The following is a 14,594-nucleotide window of genomic DNA, read 5'->3' on the forward strand; positions in this document are numbered from 1 at the left end:
TTTCCCTGTAGGATGATTTGGTGCCTAACTCCCAAAGCTGAAATTAGGAAAACATTAAATACTTCACTTTCTAAAAAGATCCACCAGTGTTGGACATGTTCCTTTGATCTTAGTAACAGGCAACTGGATCTGCCCTGCTATCCCAAATTTCACCCCAGCACCCACTCTCTTCACTCCTTCTTCTCCAATCTCCTCTGTCTTCTCCAATGCATCTACTGAAGAAGGGAGATGAACGTGTTAGAATTGCAAAGAGGTCAATGTTTATGCAAGAATAGCATTTTCTTGCTGTATTCCACCAAACCAAATAAGAGAAGACTTCAAAGGAATCGCTCTAGGAATAGAGAGCATCTGCATGAACTGATCTCCTTTTGCCCAGATTGATTTCCTATGCGGATATACTCTGGTATTGACATTAGAATGACTTATGGTGAGAAAATTCTAGGGAGAGTTTTGGCAGGTATGCCCTAGAAATTTTCAGGAGTACGTGAACATAGAGATGTATGCCTGTGTCTCAATTTTAGATCTTGAAAAAGCAGAAGGCTTATGTGCTTAGCCATAAGCAGAGGGATGGCGAATGACCATGTGTGTTGTGCCTGAGGAGAAGAGGATTTCCATCACCACCAACTCACACACCAGACCCCCTTGGTGCAGATGGCATAGAAGAGGATTTCTGTAGTTCTTATGACTTTACATGGAACATGGAAGGTAAGGGGTGAGGTATGAACCACAGGACTACCAAGGAAGTTACCAACCCAGTTAAGAGATACCCAGTCAGATCTCTAGAGGCAGATAGTGGTATTGATCACCTACAGAGGCCAAAAGTAGACGTGGCCACCCCTCTATAGGTATCTGTTGCCTTCTATCCCCATCCCTTCTGTTAACACTGGAGGAATTGCTCCAAAATGGGAGAGGAGGAAAAAGAATGAAAAGTTAGACTACTTTCTCCTTTAATCCAAAGTGCTGGATTGGGAAAAGAAGTGAAAATATAGACCACAGTACCTGTCTACTCTATCTCCACAAGCTCTACCATCCTGGAGGGGTAGAAAGCATGTGAATCAAACATGAGACCAGAGTTGTTCATTCAATTTCACTGGATTTTCAATTATTTATCTTAACCAGAAAGGTATGGGATGTGTTCAAGATGTTGCATTGTTACCATGCAGAGATTGGCAGAAAAAAAAATCATTTTATGTTTATATCCCAATAAATTCAGACTTACCAATAAACCAGTTACACATGTTTCTATGTGACTTTGCCTTTCTTCCTTGGTTACTGATAAATAAAGACTATTATAAAAGAGCTCGGCTAAGAAAATTTGGAATTTCTTGTGTCTTGTGTTCCCTAAATAATTTACCTTGTTCTCTCAACCTTTCAAAGTCTTCGTGTGCATGTGTGTGTGAGCATGCAGGCATGTGCACAATGTGTCTAGGCTTTAAAATTGTACTTAGTGGAAAGAACAGGGAAAAGTCTATCTACTGCATTTTCCCAGAAGCTGAGGTCTGAATTATATTTTTAGAAGAAGTTGTGGAACTTAAAAGTCAGGTATGCTGTTTATTCTCCATTTGCCCCTCCTGAAAAATTATCTGTACTAATTTTTGCCCTAGAAATTTGTCCTCTACAAATGGCAACACCCGTGCCTCCGTGCCCTCTGGCTTCCCACTGGGGTTAGCCATGGAATGCATCTGCAAAATACTGGAAGTCCATAGATGAAGGCTGTAGGGGTATTAATCTTCTTCGCTCACTTGCTGCCAGGCCACGATTCTAGCAGTGACTCCATTCTTCTACCCATGGTCACCACACCTTCTGGGTATCAGTAACCTCACTCACTACTCCTGCATAGGGGAGTAAAAAGCCCAGGGCCCATAGCATCTCCTCACATTTGTTCCTGCTATTTTCACATCCCTTGTTAGTCTCCTTAGCCCTACCCAGACCTGTATAATTACTGCCTTCATAAAACTCTCTTCAAACATATGTTTCCTGCGGGGAACCTTACTGATCTACCAAGAGATTGGTTTTTTTTTTCCTCTGCTTCTCTTTGGGGCAATTGAAGGTAGTATCCAGCAGCTCAAGTTGGTGTTGGTCCTATGCAAACAGGAAGTGAGGAAAAGCATATTAGTTAATATCCTCCAATAAATCTGTCACTGTATATATGCCTAGGCCTCTTTTTTCAAGGTTCAGCTGGTTCCCATGTGATCATTGACTAACTTAATCATGTGAAGATCACATGGGTCATGGAGAAATATTGGTAAACCATTCTCAGTTAAACGTTGGGGAAACCTTGCTCAAATTAGCCTTGTTGAAACGGTCTTAATTTTTATAGCTAGACAAATATACAGTTACCAATACAGATGAAGATGTAGAAGATATAGATAGAAATATATTTATTATTCATTAAGGAGCTCAGCTTTTTGCTTTTGTCTAAATTCTCCAGATATTCCCATGGATTCCTCTATGCATTTTTCTATTTTTCCAATGAAGAATGCTCTATTGTTTTTTCCTTTGATAAGATTTATTTTGAAAAGTATTTTACAGACTTGTCATTTTCCTAGTTCTCGTCTGTAGAATTCATTTGGTCACCAAGATCTCCTATCCTTCTGCAAAATCTATTCTCTTTTTGTCCCAGAGATAAAACCACTTTGCTGAATACAGCAATGGGCAACTTATAAGGAGATTTTAATGCATACATTGGCTCTAGTTCATATAAATGGTCTTCTGATAATGTGTACTTTGTGTCCAGCTGATTTTCATCTTAGGTAATGATGGGATTTTCATCCTTGGTAACTAGAGGAACTGAAACATAGTGCCAGATTAAAGTGTAAAACTGACGCTAAGAACTTTGGCCAAACCAGTGAAACTAGTGAAATCCTCATTCATTTGGAATCTGTCTGTGTGCACAGCCTCAGTTCAAGTAGAGGACACTGGTGAGTTATCAACAGAATACATAGTGAAAGCGAGCTGGTTGCCACATAACCATTGGATTTCAAAAGGATACTCTGAGCCTAATTCTGTGAAAGAAGAACTTATAAAAGTAAGTTTGGAAGGTTGAAGAGAACAATCTGAAAGACCCAAGAGGCTTGCATTTCTATTTTACTTACGCTACCCAACAAACTTGAATTTGGCTGGGTCTCTTAACTTTTCAATCTGAGATCTTTTCTTTTAAAAGCTCTCCTTAATTATACCCATTGCAATTTTTTATAAAGAAAAATTCCAACAGCAAATGTGTAATCATCTTAATTTTAGCCCAAAAGTTAGAGTGATATTGTTTATACGTATTGCCACTTTGTATTTTGTGGAATTTGGAGACTTTTTATGTACATACAACAGATGGAACCCACAACATTATCCATCCATTGGTGTCATTTGGCAAACCTAAGTGTATTCTAAATTTTTAAATAATGCGATGGAGTGATTAGTGGATTTAGAGATATATATGAAAAAATTCATCACTTCTGAAAGCTTAAAGTCTTATGTTTGTCATAAGCTTTTAAATGTAAAGAAAAGTAGACAAAGAAACATGACAAATGAGTGTAAATAACATTAACTGTTTCTGAGACTGGAGTTGCTCAGGAAGAATTCCTAGCAAATGTAGCCTTATCTTTACATGGGAAGACATTGAAATAGAGAAAGAAAATGAGGCAGGATATTTCATGCCTATGGGGTATTTGAAGAAATTGCAAGGAGGGCAATTTAGAGGAGATCAGTCCTGACACTGAAGCTGAAAGGAACACTGAGGTTTGCTGCTTGTTGCGGGGCTCTGCAGAGCCTGAGGTTGTCACCAACTGGTTGCCCTGAGGCACTCAAGGGTGGGTTTGGATATTTTAACTGTTTTACCAAATTGTTCTTTTTTCTTCTATTATGTCAAGGAGATGCAATCACCAACCTCCCTGAACCAGACCAAGCCTCACCAGGAGAGCTACGCCTGTGACCTTTGCCTTATTTTGAATGCTAAGATCTCCCCAGGAGGAGCTGAGGCCTTGTTACCTTAAGCTGCACTGTAGGTGGAAGCATGTTTTCCAACTGCACCTGCGCAAGCAAATACCCAACTCTCGCATTTGAATATTCATTCCCCATTCGAAATTAATGTCCCTGCTTCCCTTTGTTCCGGGATGCGCCATGACTCTGGAAGTGATTCCTCATGGTCTCCTGTTTGCTGCAAATACACTTTACTTGGTGAGAAAACTACTTCTGGTGGAGAGTCTGATTTAACTCGCCGGGAGGGAACCCACTTTGGTTTGGTAACAAGGTGATGCAATTCCTTAAAAGCAAGAGAATGGAAGCCAGAACCAGTTCTGGGCCTGGATCCTTCACTAACTAACTGTGTGACCTGTAGTAATTCACTTAGTCTCTCTGGGCATTCGTTTCTCCTTTTTGTTGAAGAGAATGGACACTGGATTAGATATATATTAAGATCTCTTTTTAGCATTGAAATTGTACTATTTGATACATTTTCCAGGGATAGGTAGGAGGTAATTAAGAGTTTTGAATTGGGAAGTAATGAGATGAAAATAGCATTTCAAGAAAGTAAATCTTGTCTTACTCTGCTGGGTGTGTGAACAAGGAGAGCCTGGTGCAAAGGAGCTATGATTTAGGCCTCAACAATTCTTATTTATTGTTTTAGCCATTGGTGAAAGGAAAATAAAAATATTTCCTCTGAGGTCACTTCCCATCACATTTTGGAATAGGGGACACCGAAAGAAGCTTGCTTCTTTCAGATGTTTTCTCCTTTGCCATTTGGTTTTTAAACGAGGGCCTTTATTCCTTGGGGGAATGCAGCCCCACTAACACGCAAAAAGTATTCAAGACAATTTGTTCCTGTGGATATTAGATGAAATACTAACGTATTTCATCACATTGCCCCACCAAATATAGCTCCCCAAGCACTGCAAAGGCTTGGTGAAAATCTGCAACTGACAAGGAAACTTCAAGGAGGCTCCAATCCAAGTAAATACCAGGCATGGAACATTAAGGTCTGATGCAAAGATAATAGTTTAGCCACTTCTTGTCCAGAAAGTCTTTCTCTTTCTGATAACTCAATCCACTCTTCTTTGTATTCCTAATATGTTTTATTTTTCCCAGAACAGCTATTGCCTTGGTTCAAATACAGCGTGGATTTGGAGAAGATATCCTAGGGCATCTGACTCATCTTTTTGTCGAAAAGAATCATATCGTGAGATTTCTTGATTCTTCATTGTTTCAAAGTAAAATTTGCTGTAAGGGTGACATAAATATATGACCCAATGGGATGACCATGAGACCACAGAAAGAATTTGAAACTGTCCTTTTTATGGTACTGTCTCATGAAATAAATTGCCACCAAATTCTGCGGCAGTTTAATTCTTGGTTCTGTTTTTACACTCCTGTTATGTGATTTTGAAGTCACTAACTCCAGGAAAACAGAAGTTATAGATGTAGCGTCAGACTGACTTCATAAATAAAAGATTTACCTGATTTCCCTTTCCATGGAGAGAGAGAATAAAGAGTTGCTGTGACTGCAGGGAACAAGGTGTTTCTGGCCTTCTTTCCAACAGGACTATACCCTCCTCTCTTTGCCTCTGCTCTGCCAGCCCAGCATGGCTGCCAGGCCTGCCTCCCTTCAGGTTCAGGCTCAAGCACTTGTGACTCTGAGCCATTTGCAGGGAAGGCCAAATTCCCATCATCAGACATGGTTCAAGTGAGTCTTGCTGTTCAGTATCTGATAACCCGTGTTCCTGGAATTATCCCTGGAGGCCATTTTTCCAATCTGTGTGTTGGTTCCTGCCTCAGTTTCTTGATTTGATGCTTCAGTGCTACACTGGAAATACAGACAAGGTGTGAACAATTTCACTGCGATGTGGTCTTTCTCTTCATCTCCTCTCCAGTAGAGTGACATGCCTCTCTCCATCTTCCTACCCAAGGCTATGATTTTCCTCCTAAATTGGTTGATTATTAGGAACTCAGTGACATATCTGCTGACATCAACAGTTCTTCCCTGCGGACCAGGTCAACTTTTCACCAGCCCAAGTCAAGCTCAATTTTATATGCTTTTCTTACAAAATAAGAATTGGAGCCTCTTGACATCTGGGAGGGCTTTCCCTACCAAAGGTCCCCTCTAAAACCTCTCCCCCATCTTTCCTGCTCTGCTACTGAGATCCCAGGCAGTGACTCCACAGAGGTGACCATGTTCCTATATAGTCACTAACAGGTTATTTTCTCTCTTCCTTGTAGATGTTTTTCTCATTTTCTAACTCTTCAATAATCAAGCATTTGTGACTACAGAAACACTTTGTGGCTGTGGCTTTCCAGCGATCTTTTGAGGGAAAATCAGTAAAACTGCATATTTGAATAGAATAGGTATTGAATTAAATAGTTTTATATCAAATATGGGTCTGTCAATACAGCCCACTTGGTGAATAAAGAACTCCTTAGAGACATAACTTTAACCTTTGATCTCTTAACTTAGGTCCTCAAATGCTGATTTAGGAACTCCATCAAATGCACTCTCATCAACAATTAGTGCTGGGACAACTGGATATCCACTTGCATAAGAATGAACTTGGACTCCTACCTCACACCATTTACAAAAATCAACTCAAAATGGATCAGCCACCTATATAGAAGAGCCCAAATCATAAAACTCTTAGAAGAAAACATAGCAGTAAGTCTTTATGATCTTGGGTTTGCAATGGATTCTTACGTATGATCCCAAAAGGAAAAACAGCTAAATTGGATTTCATCAAAAACTTTAAAAAAATTATACATCAAAGGATGTTATCAGAAAGTCAAAAAAGAATCTAAAGAAAGGGAGAAAATATTTGCAAATCATATATTTGAACAGGATTTAGTATCTAAAATATGTAAACAACTCCTAAAACTCACCAAAAAGACAAACAATTCAATTTAAATCAATGGACAAAGGGCTTGTATAGACATTTTTCCAAAGGAGATATACGATTGCCCCACAAGCAGATGAGAAGATGCTCAACATCGTTAGTCACTAGGTAAATGCAAATCAAAACCACAATGAGATACTACTTCACACTTACTATGAAGGTTATAGCAATTTTAAAAAAGGGAAATGAGTGTTGGCAAGATGTGGAGAAATTGGGAGCCTCGTACATCGATGGCGGGAATGTAAAATGGTGTAGCTACTGTGGAAAACGGTTTGGCAGTTCCTCAGAAAGTTAAATATAGAATTACCATATAACCTAGCAATTCCACTCCTAGGTAATGTTACTCCTGGATAATACCAATGTTCATTACAGCACTATTCACAACAGCCAAAAGGTGGGACCACCCTAGGGTCCATCAGCAGATGAATGGATAAACAAAACATGTTATATCCATAAATGGAGGATTATTCACACATAAGAAGGGATGAAATTCTGATACATGCTACAACTTGGATGATCTATGCTAAGTGAAATAAGCCAGACCCCCCCAAAAAAGATCATTTCACTTGTATGAAATATCTAGAATAGGCAGATTCATAGAGACAAAAAGTAGTAGAGGTTACTTGGGGCTGGAATGAGGGGGAAATGGGAGATATTGCTTAATGGGTACAGACTTTCTGTTTGGGATGGTGGAAAAGTTTTAGAAATTGATAGTGGTGATGGTTGTACAACACTGTGAATATAATTAATACCAGTGAATTGCGTATTTAAAAATAGTTAAAATGGCATAAAACTGGCTTTATGTTATATATATTTTATCACAATATAATTGAAAAATGTAATAATGTACTCTCAGAACAAACTCAGAGGTGTCCAGCCACATTTCACCCAAAACCTTAGAACACGATCACTGCTCTATGCAGTCATTCTCCGAGAGAGAGAGCAAGTTTGAGGTTTCTGGATAATTCAGTGTCATAATGGCCTGCCCCAATGGAAGCGTCTGAAGCCAGAGCTGAGAAGCAGTGTAGTGTAGAAGGAAAAATGTGGATGTGGAATCAAACAGATCAGGATAGGTTTGGGCACCCCTCACAATTGGCTCTTTATTCGCTGTGTGACTTTAGGCAAGCAGTTTACTCTTTCTGGGCTTCAGTTTTCTCTTTTGTCAAGTCTGTAATAATATCCCCCTCATAGGGCTGTTTTGAGGATTAAATGTCCTAGAAATGTAAACGCATCCACCATGTTGCCAGCTATCAGACAAGCAGTAAATCAGTTGCATTTATAGTGCACTTGGTTTGCTTTCTCCATTTATTCCCTCCCCTCTAGGCACCCCTTAGGCAACACAAAAAAACCTTCTTTGGGATGGACCAATCATTTACTTTTGCAGCTTTCCTATGGTGCTCTTACTTCTCATTTTATCTCTGCAATAATAGAAGAAAAAAAGTCAGAAAGACACAGAAAATTTGTCTTTGGTGCCTGGGGAAGACTCACAGGCCCTGGCTCTCCCCTTGTGCCCTGCTCTCACCTCCTGCTGTACATCTGGCCCTTTCTCATTTCTCCTTTAATGGAGTCTCATGGGGCACAAAGACGTGCGGCCCTGAGCTGGGCATGTGAGGAACTGGCAGAGAGGAGAATGCTAAAAAGGGAGCATCAAAATGATCTTGAGTCATTACTAAGCCCTGGTCTCCTACGGTCCAGCTGGTATTTGAGTTCTAGTCTTCAGTCAATCCCAAGAAGACAGATTAAATAAGTAATGCAGGAAAATTGGAGTCAGGTCCCTCTGGTTCTAAACAAATTTATGTACTATTTGCTTCAGTATTTGAGGGACTATATGGGGAGAGCTGGAAAGCGTAGATATTGTGTTGAAGTCTTAGCAGTCACACATGATGGGAATTTTGTTTCCTTTACACTGTGTTATAGCCTTCTACACTACGCCATCTTGGCACATTACTGGAGGTCAAGGCTGAGAAACAGTGTAAATGCTGAATTAATTGATTATCATCAGGGGCGCTGCAGTGGATTCCATGTGACACAGGTCTTTGGCAGAAACTTGGTTGTGTGCTGTTCTTCAAGCACTTACAGATTAGTCTTCAAACAATATACCTGTGTTTGTGCCCTGGAATCCCATTCTTGTGGTTCCCAACATTTCCAGAGAGGAAGTTGTGGAGCAAGAATGTAGCAAAAAGGAACTTGAACCCATAGAGGCTGAGATATGATGGGCTCTTGTTTTCCTGTGCCTGCCTTATCCAGAAATCTCAGCTCAAGGAAGATAGAAAGTGCACGCGAGGCCTTCCACCAGCTCATCTAAACCCCAAAGGTGAAAACTTCCCCATCAGAACAGGAGGATTTCAGAAGAAGTCACCTCTCTTGCGACATCTTGGACTCACTTCCTACACCCTAGTCTGCAGTTAGCATTGTCCAGGAGATCCGATGTTCATGCTCAAAGATGCTAGGTAAATGATACGCAGACATGTTTGCATAATCTTCATTACCTTTACCGTAGTTCAATGTAATTTCCCCAAATGTTTCATTTATTTTATTTCAGAGACTGTGACAGTTTGGATTTTGAAGTACAAGCCTGCATCTGTAATCCATTTATGAACTCTCTCCAGTGCAATTGTGAAGAGAGAGGAAAAAAAAAAAATTGGGGGGGGAGGAATTATTTGGAGTAAAAAAAAAAACAGCATTGAAAAACAAGCGGAGGGGAAGAAGAGCACATCTGTTTTCGTAAGAAATCATGGAACCTGGCCCTTTTTCAGTGGGGTATTTTACTACCACATGGCTTTAATCCTACATCTGGGCCTGTTGTTTTATGAAATATTTCCCACAGATGATGTCAATTATAATTTTTGTCCTGGTCGTCAATTTACGGACTCTTGGAATAAGACAAAATGAAACAACCAGAAAAAGAACAACTTATGTGGTCTACTCTCTGACAAAATTATAGCTGTGTGATACACATCTAAAATCAATAACTCTGCTAATGATTAGCAGAACACATTGCTTGGTTTATGAGCAGAGATGAGGCCCACACTGTGCACATGTTTGGCACTGGATTGCATTTTTTGTTTGCTGTGTATTTACCAGCAGATGTTCAGCCATTTATATAATGCTTCTTCTATGAGCCAGTAGAAGGCCCATGTCTGTGCGACATTTATAAGTCATCTGCCAGCAATACAGGTGGAATGCTTTCATGAGGCCTTTTCTAGGCCCTTCTGCAGTGATGATCTATCAGAGAAATCAAGGATAATTCTTTGTAGAGTTCTATGGCTATTAAGATGGGGAGCTCTGATCTTGTGAGTAAAGTTGAAGAAATTCGGATTCCAGCATGTGGAATCAGAATCGCTTTTCAGAATCGCTTTGAATGAATCATTTGTAGCGTTCAACTTTAGCAGCTGGTCTGAGGGCGAAAGGTTTTGCTGAGAAACAAAGAAACTCCATTAGTCCTGAGTAGACCCAAAGTTTTGACAGGAGTGGTTTCTCTCTTTACTTACAGCAGCTCTTTCAATGCAAAGAGATAAACTAGATTCTTTAAAAGTTATTTCATAACTGCAAAATTTTATAAGTAATAAGAAGCCATATAATTGGATGCTTTTAAATTCTTGGAGGGTGAAATTGTGTTGAGAAGATTCTTCCTCTTTTGGTCTGCCAATGCTGGGGTTAGCATTATGGAGTAGCCAGTGTTCTGGCTATGTAAAGTTTTTAAAATAAGAGAGGAATAAAAGGAAAGAAGAAAGAGCTCCAGTATATTCTAAATCTTCATGATTCCTTTATTGTGTGTGTGTGTGCTGTATTTTTGATATAATTGTTTGAATTTAATTTTAGAAATCCAATGTGTAAAGCCCAAAGATGAGGAGCCTTTAATAGCATTTAATATTGATGAATCAGACTTCGCAGCCATAAATGACTTCATTTCTTAACAGAATACGTCTATTTTCTTATGAATTTCCTTGTGGACTAGGTTCTCCCAATGAACCCTACTCTTCTGGCTTCTCTCTAAGGGTTCCCCACTTTCCCCACAACTGTCCTAGGACTGGAGTTCTAGAAGTGGAGGAGTCTGAGATTGAGATTCAGGTGCATATGATTTGATAAAGAAGCGGCCTCAGGGGAAAGAGAGCGAGGGAAGCAGGGGGCTTCAGGGAAGGAGCTGAGCAAAGAGCTTGTCTAATGTGGGGTCTGGCTTCAACCTGGTCCCACGGGAGCTCTGGAGCGTCAGTTGCACCCACTTTGAGGCAAGGGGGTTGGGCAGGCATGGCTTATTATGGCTAGTCTTATATCATGATTACCAGACTAAAACATCTGTCCCCCACTTATTTTATACTACCCAAATTTTCAAAAGAATTGTCTGTGCTCTTTTCCTCCCCTCTCTGGCCACTCTCCCACTCACTCCTTCATTTAACATTTGTATTTATCATTTATTCTTTCAGTAGACATTTGACAGGCTCTGCATTAAGCACTATGAGTAAATATCCCAGTCAAGTGTGAAAGACAGCTCGAAGCAGATAATCACAACATAATGTAACAAAGCTGCTGTAGAGCTTGGCGTGGAATCCTGGAGAAGAACAAAGAGGGGAGCACTGCTCAGGCAGACAGCACTCACACGGGAGCAGAGTCTAGAAAGATGAGTAGGGTTTTGCCAAGAAAAGAAGAGGAGGGAGGCAGAAACAGCATGTGCAAAGGCTCAGAAACATCAAAATGATCAACACAACTGGATACCATGAGGAGAAGGCGGGAGATGAAAGCAGGAGAATAGCTTCGGAACAATCATCATGGGCTTTTCAAGGGGCAAAGGTATGCTGGTTTTCTTGCACAGGAAATGGGAACGGCAAAGGTATGGAAGTTGATTTGTTTTCAGGATGACGACTCTGATGTTCTTTCGAGAGTCAGCAAACTTGAAAAATAAAGTTTTATTGAACACAGCCATACCCATTCACTTCTACCTTGCTATGCCTGCTTTCTCAATACAACAACAGAGTTGAGTTAGCACACAAAGCTTATGGCTCACACAGCTGGAAATATTCACTATTTGTTCCTACACAGAAATAAGTTTTTGGACCCTGCACTAGAGGAAACAGACATTTGGTTGCTGAGGTACCAAATCTCAGCTTCTGCAAAGGCTGTTGACATGAGGAATGAGTGGTTGACCCAGGCTCTAGTATAAGAATTGAGGGGAGATGCCACATTTGGGAGATATTTCTGTGATGGAATTTAAAATCCCTGTTGAGTGATTGGATATGGGGAGAGAGGGAGGGAAGCTAAGTGTCATTTCCAGATTCCAACTTGAACAATGACTTGGGTGGTTGATCATGATAGGAAATGCAGGAAAAGGAAAAATAGATGAGAGAGGGAGGAAAATAAGTAATCAGCATAATTTGGGACATGTTGAGAGTGCAGTGCTGATGAAATACCCCAGCACTGATCTGTAGCTGGCAGTTGGAAAAATGAACAAGAGCGATATAGATTTGAGTTCTCTTGAGTTTCCTTTGTTATGTGAGTGCTCCCTGCCTGAGTAATGCTCTCCATTAGTCTTCTACAGAATTCTGTTCAAGACTTTCTTGTAGCTTTGTTATGATATGTCATAATTATCTGTTGGAAGCTATTTCTCAAACTTGACAAAGAACTATTTACTCACAGACTTAACACAATGCTTGTCAAATGTCTACAGAAAGAATATTCTACCAACTCCCATTTGTGATCTCACCATGTATCCTCATCCATGTCCTCAGCTTTAATTACAATAACAGCATCCATAATTCACAAATATGTATCTCCAGCCAGACTTTCTCTCTCTATGACGTCTGTCGTTTTTCAATGCCCTAAGCCTTTTGAACATCTCCTCCTTTTGTCAATCCTGACTTCCTATGGTAGAATTCCAAACCAACATTTCCCTTGTCCTTATGTGGCTAGTTTATAGACATGTGGTTGGCTCCCACCAAGCAGATCCTTCCCCACACCATTTGAAGGTGCCAGGGAATGCTGTAAGGTTGTACACTTCTGCTCGACAAGGTGATGGACCAGATAACAGAGGTTCTGATGTTCAGCTCTGGCTCGGTGGACATTAAGCAATCAGTGGTGGAAACCATGGGATTTTCTCTGAAATTTTCCCTGACTCTCTGTCTTAACTGTGTGGTGTTCAAGCTTGGTGCCCTGACTTCCAGAAATTCTGGCAGCTAATTAAAGCCCACGCAGTAAGTGCCTTCTCTTTAAACTAGCTAGAGTGGTTTCTGTTGCCTATAACTGAATCTTCATTGATAAAAGCCCCACATTTCTCCTCCAGCCTTTTTTATGCCACAATTTCCTCACTCTTTGTGCTCTAGCCAAATACAAATTCTTGTTCCTCGAACTTCTCATTTTGACTAACACAGGGCCGTTCTGCTTGCTCTTCCCTCTGTCTGGAATAGTTTTCTCTAATCTCATGTCCCATTCCCAAACCCATTGTATTGGTTAGTTTCTGCTATTGTTATGTATCTCATCTCAGTCATTACTTGTTCTGAGATTTGTCTGATCTCCCTGACTACATCAAATTTCCCCAGGAATATCTTTCCTGGACTGATGTTACTTATCTCAATTATAGTTTGCATTTACTTATATGGCTATTGGATTAATGTCTTTCAGTCTTCTTCACTGTGAGCTCCATGGAAGCAATGCTCACTAATTTGTTCCCAGAACTTACAACAATACTTCGCACATATAGTTGCCTCACAAATATTGATTGTTTTGATAATTAGTAAAGATTTCTAAGCAGTTCAGACAGTTGCCTTTTCTCCATGTTTCTATGACTTCATCCTTTGGAAAGCGTTTAAGAACCCCTCATTCTTATATTATAAATAAGTTTATATATATTAATATATATTAGCATAACATAGTAATATATGTATAATAATGTATAACATGTGTATAATAATATATGTATAATAATACATAATATGTTAATATATTAATATGTGCATATATATACACACATGCAAACATGCATATATATTCACATGTGTATGCGTGTGTGTATATACATATTTATATATATATGTGAACTTAGTAAATCTATCTTTCAAATTTCAGGAGTTTAAAAGCTTAAGTATTTTTAGGTATCCAGAAATTCACATCTATTCATCTGATCTCTGGTCAAGATTATTAAGCTACAGGACTTGAAGTCACAGGGAGTCAAGAAAAGCTTATAAATAGATGTCATCCTCCTCCAAGGTTATGCTTTAGAAAGATATATCTATATCCTGAGATGGTATGCAGGATGAGTTAAGAAGAGGTAACTGTGGCCTGAAGGAGGGAGATGTAAATTCAAAAAGAAGACAGGGGCCAACCCTGTGGCCAAGCGCTTAAGTTTGTGTACTTGGCTTCAGCAGCCCGGGGGTTGCTGGTTTGGATCCTGGGCGTGGACCTACAGACTGCTTGTCAATGGATCCTGTGGTGGCATCCCACATAGAAGAACTAGAATGACTTACAACTAGGATATACAACTATGTGCTGGGGCTTTGGGGAGAAAAGAAAAAAAGAGGAAGATTATCAACAGACGTTAGCTCAGGGCCAATCTTCCTCACCAAAAAGCATACCTTTAAGAAATAAAGAAGACAATGATTGAAATCAAGCCATTAGAGAAAAGGAATGTTATTTCCAGAATTGGAGAATAAACATAAGCATGAGGATGACATTAGTGTTCACTTTATAGGCTATAGTTGTTGCTTCTGTTTTTTATTTTTTCAACAGTAGAAATTG

The 14,594-nt window shown here is 39.8% G+C and overlaps 1 long non-coding RNA gene across 1 annotated transcript; it reads left to right on the forward strand.

Annotated features, from left to right (window-relative positions):
• Positions 1-521: 521 nt before the first annotated feature.
• On the forward strand, positions 522-4,182 carry LOC139078174 (uncharacterized). Its single transcript, XR_011530996.1, has 2 exons — positions 522-705; positions 3,864-4,182. It is a non-coding gene; the product is annotated as an uncharacterized lncRNA (long non-coding RNA).
• Positions 4,183-14,594: the final 10,412 nt, after the last annotated feature.

This window comes from Equus przewalskii, chromosome 21 (assembly GCF_037783145.1).
Source record: "Equus przewalskii isolate Varuska chromosome 21, EquPr2, whole genome shotgun sequence".
NCBI lineage: Eukaryota > Metazoa > Chordata > Mammalia > Perissodactyla > Equidae > Equus > Equus przewalskii.